Source organism: Cynocephalus volans, chromosome 5, assembly GCF_027409185.1.
Source record: "Cynocephalus volans isolate mCynVol1 chromosome 5, mCynVol1.pri, whole genome shotgun sequence".
Lineage (NCBI taxonomy): Eukaryota > Metazoa > Chordata > Mammalia > Dermoptera > Cynocephalidae > Cynocephalus > Cynocephalus volans.
In genome coordinates, this window is record NC_084464.1 from 113,682,597 (window position 1) to 113,707,058 (window position 24,462).

Below are 24,462 nucleotides of genomic sequence, written 5' to 3' on the forward strand. Positions count from 1 at the left end.
TTAATGGGTCTCATGCATATACCAATGGGTTTTAGTTTTTCTTAAAGTACACTCTCTTCAAGAGAAAGATAATACCCTTGTATACAAACTGGACATGAGAGGAGCTGCTCTCTCCTCTAGAATCAGGGGAACAGCTGAACACCAGACCTCTTCTCCTGCAGTGCCTCTGAGCCACCTCCCAAGAACTTCAGGGCTTGGTGACACGGCTAGAAAAACCAATGACTTACATAGTCAAACTCTTCAGCTTTGCGCTCAAAGCCACCCAGCATCATTCCAACCCCACCTCATCAGCCTTATCTTTCATTTCTTCTTCCCTCACACCCAGACTTACCAGAGAACTTGCTGTACCCAGCCCTCGTTCCTCTTCTGGGCCTTCAACTGCCCTGTTTCTTCCCTCTTATGTGCCCTTACTGCCACCTGCAAGAATGCAGAACCAATTTGTCTTTCAGGCCAACTCTGATATAAATCCTTCCCTGAAGTCCCTGCCCAATTTCTTCCACTAGAATTAATCTCACTCTGTTTATACCTCTACTACACAACTTACTGCTCTATCTGCTTCAGGGAAAATATTCAGCTCCTTGAGGGTGAGAATCCACTCTAAACTTATCTTTGAACCATTGGTACCTTGTCTGGCCCAGTGCCTTGCACAGAGAAGATACTTCTAGTCATTCTGTTGCATTCAAAGGGATTTTTTTTTTTTTTTTAGTTCACCTCTGGGACCAAATTACATAAGTTTTGGAATAGGTATTCCAAGTCTTCCCCTTGCCTGCGTAGGTTGTTGATACAGACAGGACACACTTGCAGAGCCCACTTACTAAGGAACAGCTGCGTGAGTCTTTGTTGAGTCTTATTTCCAAAAGCAATGAAGGTAGGGGGCAGGGAGAGTGACATTCTCTCCCCTCCACAGCCCTTCTGTGGCTACGGCTGTCCTGTGCAGCATGAAGTACAAATTGGGCAGCTTGTGCAAAAAAATAACAATAGATTTAAAATATAGTCCTGAATCCTTCTGTGCTACAATATTCTCTGCAAGCCCACAGTCAACTGTCTGAAAAATTAAAGAGTTCCAAATGGTGGGATAACACATTAAACAAGCAAGCACACAAACAAAGCCCAATTGCCAGGGAGAAGGATGGGAACCAGAAAGTACAGGGTTCCCTAGGAAACTGAGCCCACTTTCTGACTGTGGCCCTCCCCTCTTCATTGGGTGGGGGTGGGAGGGCTGCTCTTTTTCTATCTATCTGACCCATCTGCTTCGCCTGTCTGCAGGGGTCTGGATCCTCTGGCTTCACTCCAACAAGTTGGGTAGACTCAAGCAAGGTTGTGATTGTTGTTTAATGATTTGCTGGAGTGGGAGTAAATAGAGAAGAGGAGGAGGAAAGATGGATAGAAAAAGAGACAAACATGGGAGGCACTCAGCCAGCAGAAAGGAATTATTGACCACAGAATGAGAGGGCAGGAAGGTCAAACTGCAAAAAGCGGGCTGCTCCTTTTTCTTCCTGCTATTGCCAGGAAGAGAGGGAATCAGAGGTTCACTGCTGAGCAAGGCACCACAAAACCATCAAAGATCTTATCCTTGGCTACCTAAGAGGCTGGGTGTAGGGCTCCCAGCATCCAAAGCTCTGAAGCTGAACTAGAGAGACAGATTTTGTGCTCATCAACAAAAATGGGTAGGCTGAGTCATGCAAATGGATGGCTGGAGGGGTGGGGATAAGGCTTTAGCCACCCCCCCATGCCATCCACATAATCTCCATCAACCCATAAGCAATAGCAGTAGCAGGACTGGCATCATTTCATATTATTACTACATTTAAACCTTTAGGCTGAGGGTACCCAGTTTATTTGGGGAAAAAATAAATGCCATTGGAATAATTAGTTGACTATCAGGAGGGAAAAAAAAAGATTCTGCTTCTATAAGACCCATGAAATTGAAGTATATATTTATAATAATCATATCTTTTTTTTTCTGGTAATAAGTTTCTGTCATGTGATCACATCACTTATTCACCTGGTAAAAAAAGAAAATAAATCAGAAACAGTTTTTGTAGTGTACTTGAGTTATTTCTGACTTGCCCTTTTAAATTAAACTATTTCCAAGGGTCTGCAATCCACAGTCTGAACAGAAGCACCGCTTTGCTATGATGCAAGTGCAGCTGCTGCATAAATCCCTTCGCTCTCTTCCAACCAGATTAACCTAAGACCCTTCCAACAGACGTTCTGGTGTGGATCCTGGGAAAACCCATGAAATGCACACAGTACCAAAATGCTGCCGAGACCAAGGTTAATAATGATGTGTGTGTGCAGAGCCCCCTGAGTATAGGTCGGCTACAATATAAGAAGCTCAGAATCTTGGGGCTGAATGGAATATTAAAGAAAATCCAGTCTAATAGTTTTTAAGGTGTTTTTTAGTTACGAGAACTGTGTGTATGTGTGTGTATGCTATCCACGCCAAAAATGTAACAATTATGCCAAAAGACATCAAGCTAGCACACCACATGCATGGAGAACATGCTTCAGAATCCACTACGAGGAGAAACATTCATCCTCAAAGAAAAAAATTTTTCTTCTTCCTGTTAGTGGTAGTTCTGAATGTTAGACACATGCACACACACACTTCCAAGGCTTATGCTAAACTCCAAAATATTAGGTAAAAGTGAAACAGAACAGCTCTGGTTCAAGGGGGAAAGGACTCAAATTCCCACCACCTTGGACATCCTCTTGGCCCACTTGGTATTTCTGGGTTATCCTAAGGTTCTTAAAAATCCCAGACCTGGTCCCACACTCCTATTCAATATCTGTATTTTCCTCCCAGCATCTCTTCCAGCCTGTGAGCAGCTTCTCAATGTTGCAGCATTCATGACCCAATAACTTCTCTGCCTTTTCTCTACCAAGAACCTATTTTATCCACCTGAGGACCCCACATTTGAAATCATTTCACCTCCCATAAAAACTTTATTTTTGAAGTAATAACTGATTTATTTTCCCATCTCTGATTGGCATCAGTGAGAACTCAATTTAAATCTCAGCCCTGCTAAGCTTGGTAAACTCGGAAAAATTCCTTCATAATATGAAGTAGTACACCCAGTGGATGCTTTCTTTCTCTCCCTTTACTTTTTATTTCATCAAAAAAACTCCATCAAAAGAATATCAAATACCAAGGAATAAGTCCAAGAAAACATGTGTAAGACCTTCACACTGGAAACTATAAAATGTTGTTGAGAGAAATTAAAGACCTAAATAATAGAGGGTTATGCCATGTACATGGACCAGAAGTCCCAAAATTTTTAAGATGTTAATTCTTTCCCAAATTATATCATTAATGCTATTTTAATCTAAAAAAAACTAGTACTTTTTTCTGATGGAAATTGACAAGCAGGTTTTAAAACTTATATGGAAATGCAAAGAGCCAAAAGCCAGGATAACGCTGAACAAGAAGAACAAGGCTGGAAGATTTACTCTATCAGATATCAAGATTCATTAGAGAATAATAGTAATTAAGAGTGTGGTACTTATGCAAGGAGAGATAAATAGACCAACAGAACAAAATAGAAGGTACACAAATAGAGCTACACAGATAGTCACCTAATTTATGCAAAGATGACACGGAAGCCCAACAAATGGTCCTGAGTCCACTGGGTGTTGTGGGTTGACCTGTGTCCCCCCCAAAAGAAAGTCCTAAATCCCAAGTTCCTCAGAATGTCACCTTATTTGGATATAGTGTTGTTGCAAAAGTAATTAGTTAAGATGAGGTTATACTGAATTAGGATGGTCTCTAAATCCAATGTGACGGGTGTCCTTAAAACAAGAAGGAGGGCTGGCCATAGCTCTGTTGGTTAGAGCATGGTGCTGATAACACCAAGGTCCAGAGTTCAATCCCTATACCAGCCAGCCACCAAAAAACTCCCCCCAAAAACCCAAGAAGGAAATTTAGATATAGAGAGACATATGGGGAAGTAGGCCATGTGATGATAGAGACAAAGATCACAGCAATTCAGCTGCAAACCAAGGAATGCCAAGGATTACCAGCCACCACCAGAAGCCAGGAAGAGGTAAGAAAGGATCCTGCCCTAGAGCCTTCAGAGGGAATATGACACTGTCCACACCTTGATTTTGAACTTCTAGCCTCCAGAACCATGAGAGAATCAATTTCTGTTGTTTTAAGCCACTCAGTTTGTGGTATTTTGTTACGGTAGCCCTAGGAAATAAATACACTGGATATCCATATGAAAAAAGTAAATCTTAATTTCTACCTTACATCAAGAAAAATCAGTTCCAAATGAAGGGTAGAATTAAACGTGAAAGGTAAGATAATACAACTTTTAGAAGAAAACATAGAGAATGCCTTTATATCTTACAATAGGTAAAGATTTTTAAAAACAAAACACAAAAAAGTGTTAATCATGAAGGAAGGAAAAATATGATAATTTGCACTATAGTAAAATTAAGAAAGTCTTCATCAAATAAAAGACATAATCAAAAGTCAAGCCACACAGTGGAGAACATAATTACAATACATATATCCAACAAAGAACTCCTACAAATCAACAGGGAAAAGGCAGGTGACCCAATAAATAAATGAGCAAATACCTGAGAAGACAATATAGGAAATCCAAATGGGCAATAAACATATAAAAATATGCTCTAGTTCAGTCATAAAAGAAAGGCAAAGTAAAACCACACAAAACAACAAAGACAAAAACCATGAAGGATTGGTGAGGACAGGAGCACTCGGAACTTTCATACACTGCTGGTGAGTGTCGGTGAAAACCAGTGGTATCCACCAAAGCTGAACATACACCAATCCCATGACCCAAGTTCTTGCCAGAATCTATCCCACAGATATATTACACATGCTCACTAATTGACATGTACGAGAATGTTCCTAGGGGTAGTATTTGTAATCACCCCAAACTGGAAAGAACTCAAAGCCCACCTATAGTAGAAAGGCTAAATAAATTTTGATGTAATTATACAGTATAATACTTCACACAATGGGAATGAACATACTACAACATATAACATGAATGAAGCTCCCAAATATAATGTTAAAAGCAACAGAAAAGGGTACATAACGTATGGCTTTACTTACATAAAGTTCACAACAAATAAAACTAACCTTTGTTATTCAAAATCATGCTATTAGTTACTCTTGGTGGAAGTTGGGGTGGTTAGGGACTGGAAAAGAGCGTGAGGGGGCTTCTAGTGTTTGAGTGACGTTCTCTCTCCATCTGGCTGCTGGTTACAAAGGAGTGTTCACTTTATGAAAATTCATTATCAGTGCACTTAACAATTTGTGCACTTTCTGCATGAATGCTATTCTCTAATTAAAAAAAAAAATCTTGAAGTTAACACAGTGAAACCAGAAACAAATAAAACCAGAGCTCTTATAAGTACTGAAAGCAAAAGAGCAATTTAATTTAAGCAAGATAATTCAAAAATTTGCTGTGTTAAAAGCTTAAAAGTGCCATTTTATTAAATTGTTTTTTTATTCACTTAAGATGAGTGTCATACCAAAGCTATTTTATTATTTATATGTTAGGATGGCATGAAGCAAACAGTTTCAAAATAAAATAACACAAATCATTTACATTTTATCTTATTGATTTTTTAATGTGGAGATTTGGATAGTCAAGCCCAATCTTTTCATTAAAAACAGTTTCTTGGGGCCTTGGTTTATAGTATACAGCACTCCTAGATGAGAAAACCGTGGGAATAAAGGTGTTTTCTTTCTGTGGCACATAGTAGGCACTCAGCATTTCTCTCCCAGAGTCACTACATGAGATCAGCTCATTCCTGCCAAAGGAATTAACAACAATTCAGCTTGCCTCTGCAGCCTTGCTGTGGATAAATGCATAATTTCCTCAGATAGTTGGAAATACTGAAAATAACTCACAGGATACCATTCCTGCCTTTGTGAATTTCTGGGGTTCTTCAGATTCCTACTCTGCAATATACATGGTCACAAAGTCAGGCCGGAGTCCTGATCGACCTCAGAGCAGTCAGCATCACATGGAAGGAAGAGATTCTGTCCCCGAGTCTTCTGCTAGGCCTTCTCCTGCTTCTGGTCAGAGCCTGTCCATTACCATTAGACACACGCTCCACACAGCTGCTCCAGCTACCACTGAAATAAATTCCCTGGAGCATAGAAACCACATGGCTAGACTCTGGCTTTCTCAGTCAGCTTTGTCCTCTAGGACCCTTTGGTGGGGGCGATTTACTTGGGTACTCAGAAAGGCATCCTGAGACTGTAGGCAGCCCTGCAGGAAGTGAGAGATGGCCATGCACACCGAGGCCTCCATTCTGGGCTGCAAAAGGAACCGTGAGAGGACTGTGGCAGATGTGGGGTTCTTATGGAGGAAACCTTACTCACCCTCTAGCTGGCCCTCCCCCCAGAGGAAAGCATGGGGGTCGGGCCCCTGCAGCTGATCTGCTCCATCCACTATGAGGAAGTCCAGGCCTTTCTCTGGCTACGCCACTTCCCTGAATACTAGCGTCCCAAACAAGACCCCTTCTTAGATTCAAGCTCTGTTGCTTCTTGTGTGGGATGTCAGTGCTACTCCTACCTTCACCTTCTGACAAACCATGATTTTGTGGGTCCTTTAAGAGGTTCCCCCATCCCCAGGTAGAGTTCTCTCTGGTAAGAAAATTACATTTGCTTTTTAAATAATTCCTTATCATGAATGCTGTGGAGATCTTTCTTCTGGAAATATAGATAAGTCACAAGAGTAATGACATGGGCAGAGGAAAATCACTCAGGCCAATTCCTTGAGAGTCTTGTGGCTGGATTACTGAGCTCTACCAGCACAGGCAGGGGTTGGCAAACCATAGCCATGGGTCACATCTGGCCTGCCACCTGCTTTCATACGCCCATGAACTAAGAATGGTTTTTACATTATTAAACGGTTGAAAAAAAATCAAAAGGATACTTTGTGACACATGGAAATGATATGAAATTCAAATTTCAGTGTCCATAAATGAAGCGTTATTGGAACACAGCCATGCCTGTTTACGTATTGTCTGTGGCTGCTTTCACACTATAACAAAAAAGATGAAAATATTTACTATCTGGATCTTTACAAAAAGTGTTTGCTGACCCTGGGCTAAGGTGATCTCTGTGTTTGCAGCAGGTTGCCCACTCTGCTCTTCTTACTCTCCCTTACATGTTTTGTATTCTGAGGCTGTCTCCACAATAAGTCAAAGGTGAGTCCTAATGCTGGTACCAGCTGCACCCTAACTGGGTAAACTAACACAACCCACCAGAGCAGTGCCTTGCAACCGGTGGTCTGTAAACAATTTAGTGGGTCACAAAATTCAACTTAGTTGGCTGTGCCCAACATTTTCTTTAATGAAACAAAAGAGAAAAAAATCAAGGGCATCGTTATGAGCTGGATTGTGTCTCCTCCCCCACCCCTCCAATTCATATGTTGAAGCTATAACCCCCAGTAGATTTCAGAATGTGACTATATTTGGAGATGAGGTCTTTACAGAGGTAAAGTAAAATGAGATCACATGGGGGGCCCTAATTCAATATGACTGGTGTCCTTATAAGAAGAGGAGATTAGGACACAGATAAGAACAGAGGAAAGACCATGTAAGGACAAAGGGAAAAGATGGCCATCTACAAGCTAAGGAGAGAGGACTCAATAGAAATCAACACTGCTGACACCTTGATCTTAGACTTCTAGCCTCCAAAACTGTGAGAAAGGAAACTTCTGTTGTTTAAGCTGCCTGGTCTGTGGTACTTTGTATGGCAGCCCTAACAAACTAATACAGACATCATACACAGCATAATCTTGTGGAAAAAATTTTTTTTCCACCACACATGTGTTTGACGAACTTGTGATAAAAATGTATTAAATACTGTGTGTCACAGTGAAATAAAGAACATTGTACTGGAGGGAGAGACATACCTTCTATTTGTGATCTTGCTACCCAGCAAGCATGTACTGAACCAAGACAAAGGAGGAGAAAAGAGCACTCATTGAACATTTTGGGCACTTTGTATATATTATTTCATTTAATCCTCAGAGTAACCCTATGCAATGGGCCAACTGATAAAGAGACTACACACAGGAAAGTTAAGTAACTTACTCAAGCAGCAGAGCCAGGTCTATCTGACTCCAAAGCTTACATATTATTTCCCATCACAAATCAATTTCTACTTCTGTGTCCCTAAGAGTAGGTTGTAGTTTGACAATATTAAGGGAAAACATTTATAAATTATAACAGCTACCATTTACTGACTCCTTATTATGTGCCATATTCTGTGCTATGCTTTACATAAACGACCTCACTTCATCCTTAACAACCCAATGGAGCAGGCTCTATCCCTGTTGTTCACCTGAAGAATCTGAATCTGGAAGAAATTAACTTGCCCAAGATTACAAAGCTGGTAAGTTGCACACCCAGGATTTGAACCCTCATTGGTCTGACATTAGCTGGAGCTTTTGCCCACCACAAATGCTCCTATGAATTGACCGTATTTATTTCCAACCTAAATATATAACTGTTTGCTGTAGTCTCCACTTGAAGGAAAAAAATGCACACTTTTTATTCATACATATGATAAATACTAAATGAGTACATATTATGTGCCAGGCCCCATTCTGGGAGCTGGGAATACAATAGTGAACAAAACAGACAGAAATCCTGTCATCAGGGGGACCATATGAGTAAAAAATACCTTAATGGCACAACCATATCATGAATCTCAAGGGTAAGGGTAGTGACAAATAAGATTCAGGTGTGTTGAAAGCACAGGCCAATGAAATTGTAGAAAACAGAGGAAGGTGGGTAAGTTTCATTAAATAGAAATTTTGGTAATTTTATTTAATACCTCCTGTATCCAGGTTAACGTGCCATGTAGTCATGTCTTATCTCCAAGTTGACTGGAAGTCTTTCAATGGCAGGGGCTATGTCATACTTTAAAAAAATCTCCTTCCGTGCTTGGCAAGGTACACAGTAGTTTTAATTTACTTTTTTTTTTTTTCTAAGTTGTTTCCAGAGAAATGTACAGAGGTACCTCAGGGACTTTCAGATGTAATGACAAGAGTCAGACAATCCTTGGGGAGTCCCAGTAGAGGAGGATAGATCTTGCTGCATGGTATCAAGGATGTGAGCAAAGAAATACATTGTTTAGGGGCTGTCTGGTAAGCTCAGTTGGTTAGAAAAATACACGGTTAACAGGAAGAATTTTAGCTAAATCAAATGGGATACTGATATAATGGTTAAGAAATCAGAATGAGTGCCTTGTTAAGAAAATGTGAGAAAAAATTAGGATGAGTGAAAGGAAACCAGGGCATGGAGTATTAAGAATGCTAATGTATTTGTGGCAAATATTTTTCCTAAGGTTTCTTTTAAATTTATTTAGGATTTTTAATATATAGAAGTTTTATATTTTTACTTAATCAAGTCTATTAATCCTTTCGCCAGGAAATAGCTAAGGAGGTGAGCAAATGTTTTGATACCAGAATGTTTACTACAGCATTATTTATAATATCAAATATAAGAAAATTTAATTGCATAGTAATGGGATGGTGAATGGTTAGTTAAATTAGTATGCCCACACAATGGAAAACTCCATGGTTATTAACCACACCAGAAAATGACCACAATTTAATATTAAATGCAAGAAGCAAGACCAAAATCATAGATATGCATATATTGCATACATCCTAGACACAAAAGAGGAGAAATAAATGCATCTTAACATTGGTATCTCAATATGGTGTGACTAAGAGATATTTTTATTTTCTTCTTTATAGTTTACCAAATTTTCTACAACAATTTTAAAGTCAGGAGAAAATAAAAAACCTTTTAAGTAAGTTTAAATCAAAGAGAAAGTACATATATGGTATCTCTACTGTGCATCTTTGACTTGCTGAAGACCTAGCCACCACCGGAGGCCTCTGACTGCACTGGCACGTGTGGCAAATTCTGGTAACGTTATTTTAAAATACATATATATTTCTAAACTCACCTGCAAAGAGGTTTCCAAATAGATTCTGCAGTGGCCAAGAGCAGTCACCAGGATGAGATGATAAATTATAATGACTTCTTTGGCTTTGATAATACATTCATTTAACAAATATTTGTTGAGTGCCTGTCATGCTCCAGGCACCCTGTTTGGTACCAGAGGGTCAAATTGGGTACCTGGGAGCGAATGACCCACTGGGCTGACATTGGTCCTATGCACCCCAACCCCAGCAAGGTACAGAGGAAGGCAGGGCTGGGCAGTAATGGTGCAGCCTCATCCCTCCTTCCTCCCACTCATCTGGGCTTTGACGGTCCCTGACATGTGGCCCTGAGAAAGTCTGGCTTCACCTCTCTAGCTGCCTCATTTGTAAAACAAGGATAATCCTGACCCAGTTTGAAGCACTGTGGTCAAGAATAAGTGAAAAGCATTAGAGCTTGTTTTTATCTGTACCATGCCAGATGGATTCTACATGTTAATAGCCAGTGTTGCTTCCTTCCTTTGGAAATTGTATATTTATTCTTTAAGGAAAAAAAAAGGGTCGGAAATGAGATTCAGTGATTAAAAAGATATTCCATATTTTTCTTCCTCAGAATATCCAGATAAACAATTACAGAGATGAATACTCGTTTTCCCAGCCCCAGACAATACTAAAGGGAACTCAAAGTTCTTGAAAAGTTCACTAACATTGCAAGGACAAACCTAAGTGAAATGCTGCCAGTCATTAGGGAAATAATTCAATTATGATCAGCACTTTGAAAATCTAATGAAATTAACTTATAGGTTTTCCTTTCTCCCTTTTGGGCAGGGTAATTTTAAAAAAACAACATTTTAAAACAAACAAGTGTTAACCTAAGTGTTACAAAATTTAACATTAGTAAGAAAAGACTAAAGGGCACTGAAAGGATACCAACCATTATGTCAAAATCTGACAAAATATACTAACATGTCCTGTCTCTCTCCCAAACTGAACTCATTTTCCAAACGTTGGGAACATCTGTATAAATTAATGCCCTATTACAGACAGAAGAGGAACTGGAGAAAGAGTTGGGAGGAAAGGGGGGAAAACACAGAGACCTTAAAATGGGATGTATTTACCAGAGAAGTTTCCCTTTATTGGCTGTTAAGGTGAATCAATAAGAACTGTATAAATACATACACTGACAGAGAAAGTGCATATTTTCCAATTACAAAATACCTGTTTCTATGACATCTTCAGATTCTCTGTGGTCCTTCTACCATAGTAAGGATTGGTAAATGGAATGCTCATTTCACAAACACCTGCACTAAAATCCCCCCACTGCTCAGCTCTTCATTTCATGACATTACTGTTAATAACCACCAAGGCGGGTAGGAAAGGGCATAAACGGCTCAGATGAACAAACGCCTCCATTTACTTTTCTCTCTTGTGAGTGACAACAGGTATGATTCTCTTCCTACTGCTCCCACACCTTCTCCATCAGCTACACCCCTGTTACTTCGGAGTCCTAAACTCTCCAGCCCCTCAAGGAAAATGTGCAGAAGCAGCAGCCACGGGTGATATTTCTGACACTGATACCTGCTTAAATATGGACAAACCTTGCAACTTCCAACCTGGGGTGGGGTAACCATCAAGATTTATTCTGAAGGACATGAGTGTGCTATGATCTATTCAGTAATTGCTCTACTTTTTAAAAGGGAGTTGTAAAAATTATCTTTAAAATGCTTGTTGATGCCCTGTGGGCATGAGACACTGTGAAGTAGAAACAAAATGGATCCTCTATTATGGGTTTCTGCAGGCTCTTTGATTCTAAATGACTTTATTAATGTGAATAGGAGCTATGCATACATCAATGGGAGAATAAATTCCTTAGGTTTAGGGCAGCTTCAATTAATGATTTGTAATAAGCAATGTAAAATGCTTTCTAATTTTCTTTCAAGTAATGATACTCCACCCCAGAAGAGCTGAAAATTAGGCACAGGTCTTGCCACAGGGTAGGGAAGACCAGGGGGGTAAGTGACACAGGCTCTCCAGCTCTTTGGAGGCTGTGCAGGAGGAGTCCTCACTGTCACCCGTGGAAGTGCAGCAGGAAGGACAGACACAACTTGCCGAAGGGATAATGAATGTGATGAAGGAAGAGAAAACACACAAAAAGTGAGCTTGACACAGAAGGGATTTACTATAATCTAAAATGAGAATGACTGCAGCTATGCTTCCTAAGTCTGTCACAGGATCATTCCATTTTTCTCAGAGCATAAGTTAATACTATTCATTGACTTCCAAAAATACCCACCCAGATGAAAATGGGAACTTAAGTGCCAGGGATGATGCAGCAGAATTGCTAATGAACAGGTTATTTTGCAGTGACACAAATCTCTGCCTTGAATTTCTGGAAACAAAGCTTTAGATTTAACCCTCTCCTGCCCAGGCCTGCATTTCTTTCCTCAACTTTTCTCATGGGAAACCAAATGTTGGATTGATATCCTCTGAGGATGATGGGGTGGGATGCCATTGGGGCTGCAACAGACACTCATGAATGGCAAATGCCTAAATTCCATGATTGGGAAAGAGGAGATCAAAATTTTAATCTAAAAATCTCAGTATTTGCTGTTCCATACTTAATCATCTTAGGCTTCCTTACATTTTATTCTAATGCTGTGCAGACAGTAAAAAGACCTCTGCCAACAAATAACAAGATCCATAACATTAAGGATTAGAGACATAGTGACAAATGTAAGCGATGTCTGTGTTTAGCTGCTCAGAGTCCAATTTCATATCTGAGAGATTTGGAAACACTGTCTGCACCACTTGTAATGCTGCAGGTGGTCAAGTAACCCTCTAACCTCTGGCAGCAACAGGGCAGTATCTTGATGGTTTGGCTCAGTGGTCACCTCCCACTTGGCAGATTTTAGAGGACTTTGGGCTTAAGGGGTACTGTATTTAATGTAAGCCATTTCCATCATAATCAAGGCAGGGCTCCATACACTGTATATATTTTATTTAGGATTAGGTGGCTTTTCAAGGGAGTTCTCCATTTTTCCTGTAACACCTGCCTAGTTGCCCCAAAGAATAAATGGCAATTCTTATGACACATAGTTTACCTGAACAAATATTTATAGTGAGAGAAATTTGTTGGCAGAGGAAATAATTGGTTGGATAATGCTGGAATACCAAAATTCAACAGAACTTCCATACCAATCACTTAAATGTATCTGGGAATACATTGTTCACTCTGGATTATCAGTAAACTGAAGAGTTTCTCCAGTGGTCCAGATCATACTGGGAAAACAGGAGCCAATTACAAAAATAGCAAATGCATCTGAGACTGACAAATGAAAGCAGTGCCTGGTTTGTACAGCTTTGGGATTACTCCTTCTTCTCACTCCATTCATATGAGAGATACGTGAGTGTTTCATAGACAACGTATGTGTGAGCAGTCTTTGAGAAAAAGGCTTTGCCTCATCTCAGCTCCCCACAATGCCTGGCATCAATTTGTTGGGCATCAGGGGAAGATCTCTGCGTAACAGGTGATTACACCATCTCAGCATTCAAAACATTTGCAGCCTACTGGGCAGATAAGCTACATAACTTATCTCAAGTTAACTAACAGTGCAGTACATAACCACTGACTGTTTACGAAGATGGACGTAGAGTGAGTCTTGAGGAAACTGGATGAAACTCCTAGAATTCTCAACCATATGTGTTTTTCTTGGCTAAGAAATTGTAAATCTGGGACCAGAAGATGATCAGAATCCAGCTGAAGTTCCTCTGAGTGAGAAAAACGGAAATTAAACAGCCTAGATGTTTATCCACTTTTCTCTAGTAAAAAGGCCCTGCCACCTTGAGAACTATTCATAAGATCCCCCATCTGCCTCCAAATTGCTGTTTCCCACCAACCTCTAGAGCCCATGTGGCGTCCTAAGGGCATATTGCTTCTTCATCCTCTGAGCACTGTTCTTGACTAATTGGTAGTTTTTTTAGATTTTTCAAATCAGGAGCCTTTCAGAGATACACACTTATTTGGCTGCTCTAAAGGTATTAATCCAATCACTTTGAATATTTGGGCTTCATTAAAAATTTTTTTCAAACTACTCCACTTTTATGACTTGACTCTGGAAGTGAGATTTCGCCCTATGGAGATGATTTTTTATATATATATATATATAAATCAACAGATAACACCAATAAATGTCCAAGGTTTTCTCATTCTCAAGCTACTCTGAATTGAGGACCACAAATGACAAAGCTGGTCAGATCCGGGCCAGTTTCATTCATCATATATCCTCAGCTTTTTAGTTTCACATTCTGTTTCATATTCTCCAATCTGTGAAGAGTCAAGTATAAATACTGTCAACATTATGGAAGGAAGTAACCCACTTCATAATGTTTTGAGCCAACGACTCCTGTAGGGGTAGGTGGGGAGGGAAGTATGAGAACCTGAAAAATAGGGTGTCTTTACCTATGGCTTTGACTGGCTAATGGTTAACAGTATCACTCCTGAGATAATAAAAAGAAACAACTTGCCAAGGATATTTCATTTCTGCAGCCAATGATGCAAATGTTGTACAGTTACCTGAAGAAATAATCTGTGGAAGAGCACACGGAATTTCATCTTCCCAAAGAAGCCATGTCATGTTAATATGGGATATGGGACATGTTGCCTTCCAAGGAAACACCAGAAAATATCCATCATGTCAGGAATGAAGCAAACCACATGAAAAGAGAACAAGAAAAGCGTCTTCTTTCCCATAAATGACCTCCGCCCCTCTAAAGTTTCCCATGTGCTAATTTACTGAGGAGATAAGATAGTGTGCACACAACCACTAGTTTCACTGAAGTCCTCTTATCCTCAAACCCACAGTTTACATCAAAAGCTGCTAACGTGACCCAAATAAACTTAAAAAGAACATTTTATTCTTGTTTACTTAAAAGCCAGGAAGAGGCATCATGATCTTGAAAATATAGGAAGGCCATGCTCAAGGATTCAGGAAAAACAAGACAAAGTCAGGCTTTGGGGGACATCCACATCTCCTGTCACCATAAAACCTTCACTCCCTAGAGGAATCCGGAGATTAAAAACTCTACCTGAGAAGTGCCTTCCTTCACTGGCCCCAGGCATTCCTTTCTTTCCAATTGAACCATGGAGGTCTCTAGTAGCTCATAAGCAGACTACTGGGACTACTGCTCTACTGCATTTCTGTCCCAAACAGGAATGGAATACTACATTGTAAAACCACCGAATTTTTTTTTTAAAGCCAGAAGAAAGCAAAACTAGAGGTTTCTCTCATTCTACTGAGTAGCTGGATTTTTGAAACATACCTAACGTGCCTAATTTACATCCAATGCAATAAATGGCATAACCCGAACTTTTGGTCCCTAGTCTTTGTCAACTGGATGGATATAAAACATAACCCAGGTTCCTGGTAACAAGGGGCTACCTAGGCAGTACTTACACCAACAGAAAGAAAACTAGGGCCATGACTCACAAGCAGAATGTGGTCCTTTCCACAAGTGGGTATGTTAGCTTTGAGTGGAAACCTAAAGGTTTTCATAAGAATCGGCTACGTCAGCACCATGTAGTGGAAAGAACTCAGTGAGGACTTAAGAAATCCTGATTCTCCTCCAGTTTTGCTGGTCATTTTTACTGTTACTTGAGTAGTCACATCACCTCATTAGTTCTCAGCTTCCTTATAAAATAGAGAAGGTAGTTCAGGTGATTCTTAAATTTCTTCCAGGCCTCTCTGCCCTAACCCTAGACTAAGGGTTGACCCCCCGAGTCTTTCAGCCTGCATTAGCCCTTCTGAAGGGCCTCTCAGAGCCCACCAGTCTCACCTCAATCTAGTGTCCTCTCTGCCACCCTGAGACAGACGGCTGAGAGTGAGTTTGTATGCTGGCTGTGTGGTCCTACAATGTACTCTCTGTGGATGTCAAGGGGTGGGAACACCGACTTTGAAAGTTTCTTTTCCATCAACGAAGAGGCTGTCAACTGCAACCCCTCTTGGCCTAGGCTTTCCCATCACTAAAGTGGGGCAAATGACATCTTTCTCACAGAACTGCCAGCCATTGTGAAGACTGCCAGATGCAAGTCAGGAAATTCAGTTAAATTTGAATTTCAGATAAACAATTTGGGACATACTTACATCAAAAAAATTATCCATTGTTTATCTGAAATTCAAATTTAGCTAGGTATCCTGTATTTTTTTATTTGCTAAATCTGGCAACCCCACGCATGACAGACGCTGCTGCTGTTGGTGTTAGGTATGAGGCTGCCTTACCAAACCAGTCTTCTTCATGCAGAATAAAACCACAACTGGCCTGACTTCTGGGTCTTTCTTAGGCACAAGGGTCCGTGTGGTTCAAGTTCCCTTCTCCTTAGTCCTTTCTCCCATCCTACAACTTCTCCCTTTTTGGTCATCCTACAACTTCTCCCTTTTTGGTCATCCTACCTGGGTCCCCTCTTCCCAAGGTTCCCGAATTATCTACTGACCCTGCTCCCAACTATAGCCCCCTTCCCATTCCCCTGGCTGAGCAATATATGAGCAAATGAATTCATACACATGTGCTGCTGATCATTTAATGAGTTATCAAGTCCTCTGAAGCAACTGCTTTTTTTTTTAAAGGTCATTTATAACCTCAAATTAAAATGATTGAATTACAGGCTGTCTAGAATTGAAGTGAAAACAATGTAGGCTGTGTGAAAGAAAGGCATTGGTGTGGGAGAGCTGGTGCCACTTAGGAGTTGGCGCTCACGACAGTTCCTCTCACGTGTTTCTGCTTTTCCTAGCATTTTCCTTTTCTCTTCTTCTGAGCCACAACAGCTCTTGTGGCAGTTGAAGACCCTGTGGGTCAGGGACAAATGGAAGGGTGAAGCGGAATGGGGCAGAGTAGGAAACTGGGGTCACTTGTAAGCTGGTCACCACACTCTGCCCCCAGCCCCTTTCTAGGAGTCCAGTGCAGTTCCTAGGGTTCCCTAGCACTAGCATCTAATTTAGATTGTGGAAAGCCTTATAACTTTCTCCTTTTTGAACACCTTACATTCAGAGATGAAACACAACTGCACAAGTTTATAACTCCTGGCACCTGAAGATTGGTCAAAAATAACTCCAGGGGGCATTAAAAACCATCTGCCTCTTTCCAGGGCCAATGTGTCTAGGTGGCTCTGAAAGCTAACCAGAGGAGGGAGGGTCAGGACACACTTCTATCAGTGTTACTCAAGCATTCCCAACTGGGTTGATGGAATCCTCCTCAGGCCCAGCTCTGCTTTCCTAGAAAGGGTCTCTGTCCCCAGGTTATTCTATCCAAGATGACCTTTTACTTTAATATCTATAGTCCATCAGCTGAAAGCACTTCACCAGACCAGCAAAAGGAAAAGGCTTAAAATGAACTACATGGCAAAATATGATAAAATGAAGAGTTTATTATCCTTCTCAAGCAATTAGCCCTTAGCAGAGTGACCCTCACTCGACCTTCTGGGAAGACAGAACTGCTATGCGTCCTGGTGCACTGTTCAAGGTGAGATGAATTATTAATAACTCGGGACTGAGAAATTTGGTCTTATCCTCTTGCAACCCCTATTGCAGGGTACCTGGAGATACCTGTGGTCTGCCCACACTAACCCAGCAGAATGCACCTTCCAATCATCTTTACACATCTTTGTTATCTTAGATTAGAATGTGAATCTAATTGCTCATCTAGAATGAATCAATTATCTTTACATCTTTGTAATTTTAGATTAGAATTTGAAATTTTTTAGATGGTAACAAAGTACTGGCAGGGATGGTGTGGGACTTGGGGGCAGGGGTTAACACTCTCTGAGAATCCCACGTGCCCCAAGGGCTTTACACTCATTTAACTCTTCCAGCACCTAAGAAGGAGAAATGGACCCCTTGGTCCAAGCAAGGTATGAATTCATATGTTTTGGACACCAACACCCACTGTCCACCATACCCCATTTGTTTCTTTCAGGGTACTGAGCTCCAATTTCACTTTTCCCTTGAGAGGGTGGAATGTTGATGCTTTCTCTGGGCGTGTTCACTTATAAGGACAGACTAAGCATTCGTGGGCTTATAACAAGGGCTGTACTGAAGGGATTTACTTTAACAGAGGACTTATAACATTTTTTTGCAGGAAACAGTGTCCGGTATTTAGATAATTACATCTTACGTCTTGAGTTAACTTTGGCAGTCCACAATAATTTTTTTCTTAGCAGAAGATGATGAAGAACTCCATGGTAAGACAGATGCTGCGCTTTACTTCTGGATAATAGGAAATGGTCTCTTTTCTTCAAAACCTTGTGCAGTGAGCTGGGGCAGTCTAGTCACTCTTGCTAATGCATCAGTTCACTGTTGTTAATAAGGAATTGAGAGAGATGTTATCCCCCTCTCTCTCAAATTAGTTTTATTTTCATTTTTTGCATTAAATTGTATTTTTTAGGATACAACCAGCAGGTGTTTCTCTTACTCACTCACTTACTCACTCACCCCCAGGTAAGAATAACACATGGCACAAAAAGCAGGGATTCAGTGTCCTTGAGCTAGTTTTCTGTTCAGAAGGCAACCCAAGTTTGGGTACTATCAATTACTATATCCTGTGTCTAATGAACTACAAAAGGTTAATCACTGCAAGTGCCTTAGAGCCATCCTCAGTGCCCCCAAGTTAGTAGATCGAGGGTGGGGCCCAGGAACCTGCATTTTCACAACCTCCCCAGGGGATTTTGAAGCAGTCCAAGTTTGGGAACCATACTGGTATAGAACACATTACTATGAAAGCTAAAGTCAGCAGTCAGTCCCACTGGAATCTGTTGGCTTTGCTGTGTTACAAAGGCACTGAAGCAGCAAACCTGCAAATGCACCTCCTGTCCATCAGGGTCCAGCAAAAGAACTTAAGGAAGATATACTCACAAGGAAATGGGCAGGCTCAGGAAAACCACAAGGCCTAGTGCAGTCCCTGAGCTAATAATGAAGGGGAAGCAGGTAGGCGCAGGCTCTGTTACATCCCAAGGCCTGCAGGGGCAAGATGAAGGAGCAGACGCCTGAACCCGGGACAGAAATGCTGGAGGAGAAGGCTGCCTGACAGGAGCTATGACCATCATTTCAGAGCCTCTGCCAGTCCGAAGAGACGCCACAGGGAATAAATATCCTGGCCTCAGTCTCTTCCCTCCTTTAATCTCTGGATGCTCCCCTTGCTAAACCCAACTAGAAACCAGAGACAAAGGAGCCCATGGAGGTAATGCATAGAAGTCAATTTTCCTGGGACAGAGCAGAGTGAGAAGAGTGGACAGTGTGTGGATGCAGAGGAGCCCAGGGAAGATGCCAGGTACAAAACTTCAAACGAAAAAGTCCTGGGGAGTGTCAGACCCTCACCACCATCATTATAGAGAACAGCATTCCACACACAACCGCTGAAGCATCCAGAGCCTGCGCCACACCCAGTCATGGAAGCACCTAATGCTGCAGGGAATGCAGAATCCTGCCAGCAGCTTTTGAAAGGACACAGCTTTGTCCAGGCAAGAATTTCAAATATACAGTCACTAATACACTTATCAATTATTTATGAAGCACCTATTCCATGAAAGAAATATTTTACTTTAGCCATATGGTAAAGGCCTCCATGTATTTTATGTTAAATTCAATAGGGCTACCACAGAGAAAAGTGTTTAAGAGGTTTTGTGAAGCCCCTGTGGTTATTTTTTCTGAAAGAAGGAAAACTAAATACACTACAGAAAAGGAAAATTTCTCAGATTTTTGAAGTGGAAAAATATTAAGCTTTCATTGCATGCAGTCATAGCCTGTAGCAAAAGTGACCCATATTTTCTTTTTAATATATATGATTTTCCAGTTGGGTTTTCTCTCCATCACAGGAGACAAATGCATAATGTGCTTTTCAGGTGGTGTCAAGCTCTTTTACCTGCCCGTAATCATGCCGACTGGGCCAATTGTCAAACTAGGGCTGGGTCTGGAGCTCACAGACCCCTCAAGCCCGTACACAGACTGGGTTGCAAAACCTTCACATGCCAGGCTGGGTCCCCAGACCCCTCACACACCAGGCTGGGTCACCAGACCCCTCACATGCAGTTCTATGAGCTAGATAATTGGCAAAAAGGTCCGTGGAAGCCATAGGTTGGAGAGCATGGCTGCGCACGGCAGATGCCCGAGGTGGTCCACGCGAGCCAAGTTGTGGTGCCACGCAGGTGCACTAACTCCACCCCCCCCAATTTGCTTACAAAGAATGCACTGCACCATCCCCAACCAGAACTACAGTGAGGGGGCCTGATTAAATTATTCTATTTTCCCAACAGGTAGCCTGAAACAAATAAGCTGAGGGATAGATTTATCCCATCCTTGACTTCTACAGAATTAACATTAGTTCCTCTAAACTTAAGAAGTTCTTAGGAGGCACCATGTTTGATTGCCGTTCTCTAGGGTCACTTTCAGTGGGTAAACACTGAGCAACTTTTAAAACTTTTAAATTTCCCCATATCTGTGTGTATCTTTTCAGTGAAGGAAGAGGTCTCCTAAGTTCTCTGGATGAGCTGTGTGGTGCATCGTGGTGGTAAAGGGAACAGTGTGTACTAGCAGGGAGATACTCATGGCAGATGTTAGATGGTACCAAATAACATACAGTTGCAAAATGAGAACCTTATTCCTTTTTCAATACTTTTCTAACTTTCTCAAACATCAAAGTCTCAGCCAGATGTTGGCATGTCTGTGACTCCTCTCTACAACACCTGCTAATCCCTCTCTCATCAGAGAGGTGTGGCCTAGACTTGAAGACTTCTATAGGTAAGGGCATCTCTTGTTTTTATTTACTGATTTTAATGGTTACCATCTATTTTTTTTTCAAATTACACTGTTTTTCTATTTGAGGTGGTCATATAAAGTTTCTTTTTAAAAATAAAATTTAGGAGAAAAAAACTTAAGGGAAAATATATAAATAATATAGGTGCCACATAGATATGGCAGAAATCATAAAGGTGGTATATAAACAACTAAAGTTTGGGAAACACGGATGTAATTCTAAGTATACCTCATAAGTCAGAGATACCTAGATTTTAGCTCTAACTCCCATCAAATAGGCAATAATGACTAGTTTTATTGCCTTATAAAGAAAGAATTCTTTCATTGAAGGTAGTAGCTCTTCTGGTCAGAGTGTTGCAGCTCAAAGAAAGCAATAAAAATTTAGTAAAACTGCTTTGTAATCAATCCCAGCTTGTTCATAATGTAATAGAGATGCTGTGATAAATGATTAAACATTAAGGCTTAAAGATTTATATGAGTAGTAGGATTAAAGTATGGAATTATAAATCATGAAGCGAGAGGAAGATAAGCTAAATGCTGCTCTCCATGGGCATCAGGTTTGACTAACAAGGGGGCCTTTGGCTGTCACTGAAAAGTGAAGTGAAAACCCTTCTCTGATCCACATAAGGACTTCATTGAGAGTATTCCAGGACCCTCCAGGCGGGATTAAATTACAATAGCAATCTGTCATGGTATATGAATCCTTTTGATATCGGTCTGGTAAAAATACTGCATATTCTATGATACTGATCAGGGAAAACACTATCGATATTCACCTTCTACATGAACTGTAAATCTAGACATTCCAGCTCAGTCTTATTTCATCCTGCATCACCCAAAACTCCAATTTCGAATGTCTTGAAAAATTTACATTTATGTTCATGTTCTTTTCAAGTTAAGACCTCAGGAAGTAAAAATCAACCAATGCATAGTGTCTTTTTTCATCTTAAGAACGTGAGTGTGAAGAAGCTCAGTGCTTGTGTATACTCATACCTACTTCCACACACGCCTACACACCCTGTGGGTGGAGCCAGGAACGAATGCTTGTGGGGTGATGCGGGTGGCATTCCAGGAAGAGGTGTCTAAAACAAAGCACTCTGTTCTTCTGAACTCTTATTTGCACCCCTGCTTTGCTAAATCCCACATAATCAGCAGACTTCACTCTGGAGCTGAGGCCCTTTTCCTATGCGCTGTCTGTTGTTTACTTGTTTTAAAAATATTTCTACAATGCATCCATTGTTCTCCATTCACTATATAATTGCATGACACATTGGCAAGCAACTGCTCCTCAATGAATAAAAGTGTGTTTACCAAAGAATAATTGGAGTTGCTTGGCATGTGTAGCAGAGCTTACCCAGCATCATCTGATGTTGCAAACATGGCTGTCCTCAGCCTTCTGCCCTTGCTGAAAAAACAAGCAGTTAGTAAGCGTTAATTCTAGGACCTTAGTTTTAGCCACACAAGATAGAGGAATGCTTTTTTATGCTGTATGATCTCACTTCTTAATTCATTAGACTTATTAAATTTCTAGTATTACAGGAAATAAACAGACTTTAATTTTACTTGTCATAAAGTTTAGATTAAAAAAGGAAAGGTTTTAAACATGGCATAATAGGAAGTAGCTGATTTTGGGGGATGTTCATATACCATAAGGTTTGGACCTATAGAGTACTGTATTATAAACACTGGACAATGTGGTTCAGTTTGCTTCTGTGCTCATTTTAACAGAATCCAGATTCACAAAAAGGCTTGCTTAAGGACAAAGGGTAGAATATGATTTTATATTTCATGGTCTCTCAAAGCACATCTGTACTATGTATATTTTTGTACTCACCCCTTGACCCCTTCTCTGGGAATCTGCTCTGACCACAGCTTAGCAGCAGGCCATGTGACCACACAGCTTGTCCAGCCACATATAATTGGACAGGGGTGAACAACTGACCCAAGGGAGGCTCGCCCCTTTGCTGGCTAGGAATCTACAAGTTGTGTGGCTTGGCTTAAAAAGATAAATTAAACCAATCAGATTGCTCTGCTAGGAATTAGAAAATAGAGAGGCTGTTACTAGTTAGCTGTGGGTTGCAAAGTTGACTTATCATGTAGACTAGGATGCTGCAGAGTCCATTTGGGCCAAGGACAAGCAGAAGGAATTGGTCTGCAGATCTGGAAGAATGGAGCAGACAGACAAGAAGACACAGAGACTACAGACGTAGACATGAAGGGTGGGCTCCATTCCTATTGGTTTTCTGGCTCCCAAGATGTCTCCCTCACTGCTATTTTCTGTTGTTACATTCTGAGATCTCTCCATTTCATAGTAACAAATTCTCTTTACGTTAAGTATCTTTAACAGGTCTTTGTTCTTGCAATTGAAAACAAGTTCTGAACAAGACAATGACCCACAGAGGTTCTATAGGCTGACGTTCTACAGTATTAATGATTATAGTGACAGACAGTAATATTACACTAAGTAAAAGAAGATGACACGTGGGTTCTTCAGGCATTACAGCTGACCAGGAAAGCTATAGCCTTGAAACTGCAGCACAAAGGAAGAAACATGTGCCGGTTCCCAGGGAACATGTTCTAGAACCCTCCACACCCCAGGACCCAGCTTAGCATGTGGACAGTGTTCAGACATGTTTATGGAATGTGTGGGACTGAACTTTGCCCAAGGCTAGCCTTTAAAGAGCTTTCTATATCCTTAGGTGGAAGTCCGACGGGCTTAGAGCTTATCTGGTTTAAGTAAAAAACAGAGAGTGGCTGCTGTCAGCACTGTGTGTAAGTGAATGAGGGGCATTTGGAAGAACAGGGCTGTGACTTGCTGGGCAGGAGGGGAGGGTGCCAGCGATGTTGGGAGCAGGCAGGGCAGATGGTGATGCTTCAGGGGAGTGTAGCAGAAAAGCCTAGGGCAAAATCCTGAGACTTTCATCTAAATGGATGTGTTAATGGCTCCCATGGAGCAGGTATAAGAGGGCTTAGCACATATGCCTCTGTCTACTGTACTGGCTGTAAATAACCCATGTGCTTGTCTACGCCATCTGCTTGGTGTGCACTTTGTGGAACTGTGTGAAGAAAAAAAGTGTTTGGGGATAAATGGCTAGAAATACTTTAGTTGTATACTTAGAAACCAAATATGCTTACACACCTAAATCATTACACCTCCCTTAAAGGGTGTAATTAAATCAGAAATACTCCCTTTTTTATAAGGGATGGGGCTGGACAGTAAGAGGCTATATAACTTCCCAAAGGTCAAAGGGCAGGTCACGGGCACAGAATGAGGCCAGAGACAAGTCTCCATCTGCTAGAGTTCATCAGTCTTGAGTTGTCACACCCAGTCTCAACTGCAAATTCTTCATCTATAAATGAAGAGTATGTCACTCACCTTCCTTAGAGTAGTATTTTGAGAATTAATTAATGTCTATAACATGAAGTTCTTTAGATAAAAGACATTATGAACATACAAAATATTTTTATAGAGAGTCATGTCCTCTATAAAGCGCAAGTGTACATTATGCATGATTGTTGCCCTCATATACACACTGACATTGCTCACTGATTTTTTTTAGCTCCTTGAAATTATATAATAACTAACTTATTCATTAAGCAACTATTGAATGAGCACTTACTATGCTACTTCTAATTTTAATCAGAAGTAAGACATCTATAAGTGCAGTTGAGTTATAAAATTATGGACTTAATAGTATGTCATAAGTAATTTCCCA

General features: G+C 40.8%; 1 protein-coding gene across 5 annotated transcripts in view; it reads right to left on the reverse strand.

The window, feature by feature from the left end:
• FYN (FYN proto-oncogene, Src family tyrosine kinase) overlaps nucleotides 1–24,462 on the reverse strand; it is a 209,034-nt gene that overhangs the window by 121,028 nt on the left and 63,544 nt on the right. For 4 of the 5 annotated variants that reach the window (XM_063096817.1, XM_063096821.1, XM_063096816.1 and 1 more), the window contains one exon: nucleotides 332–417. The exons of the other annotated variant lie outside the window; for it this stretch is intronic. The gene's annotated coding sequence lies outside the window, so the exon portion shown is untranslated. The remainder of the gene's footprint in view (nucleotides 1–331; nucleotides 418–24,462) is intronic. 5 annotated transcript variants of the gene reach the window in all.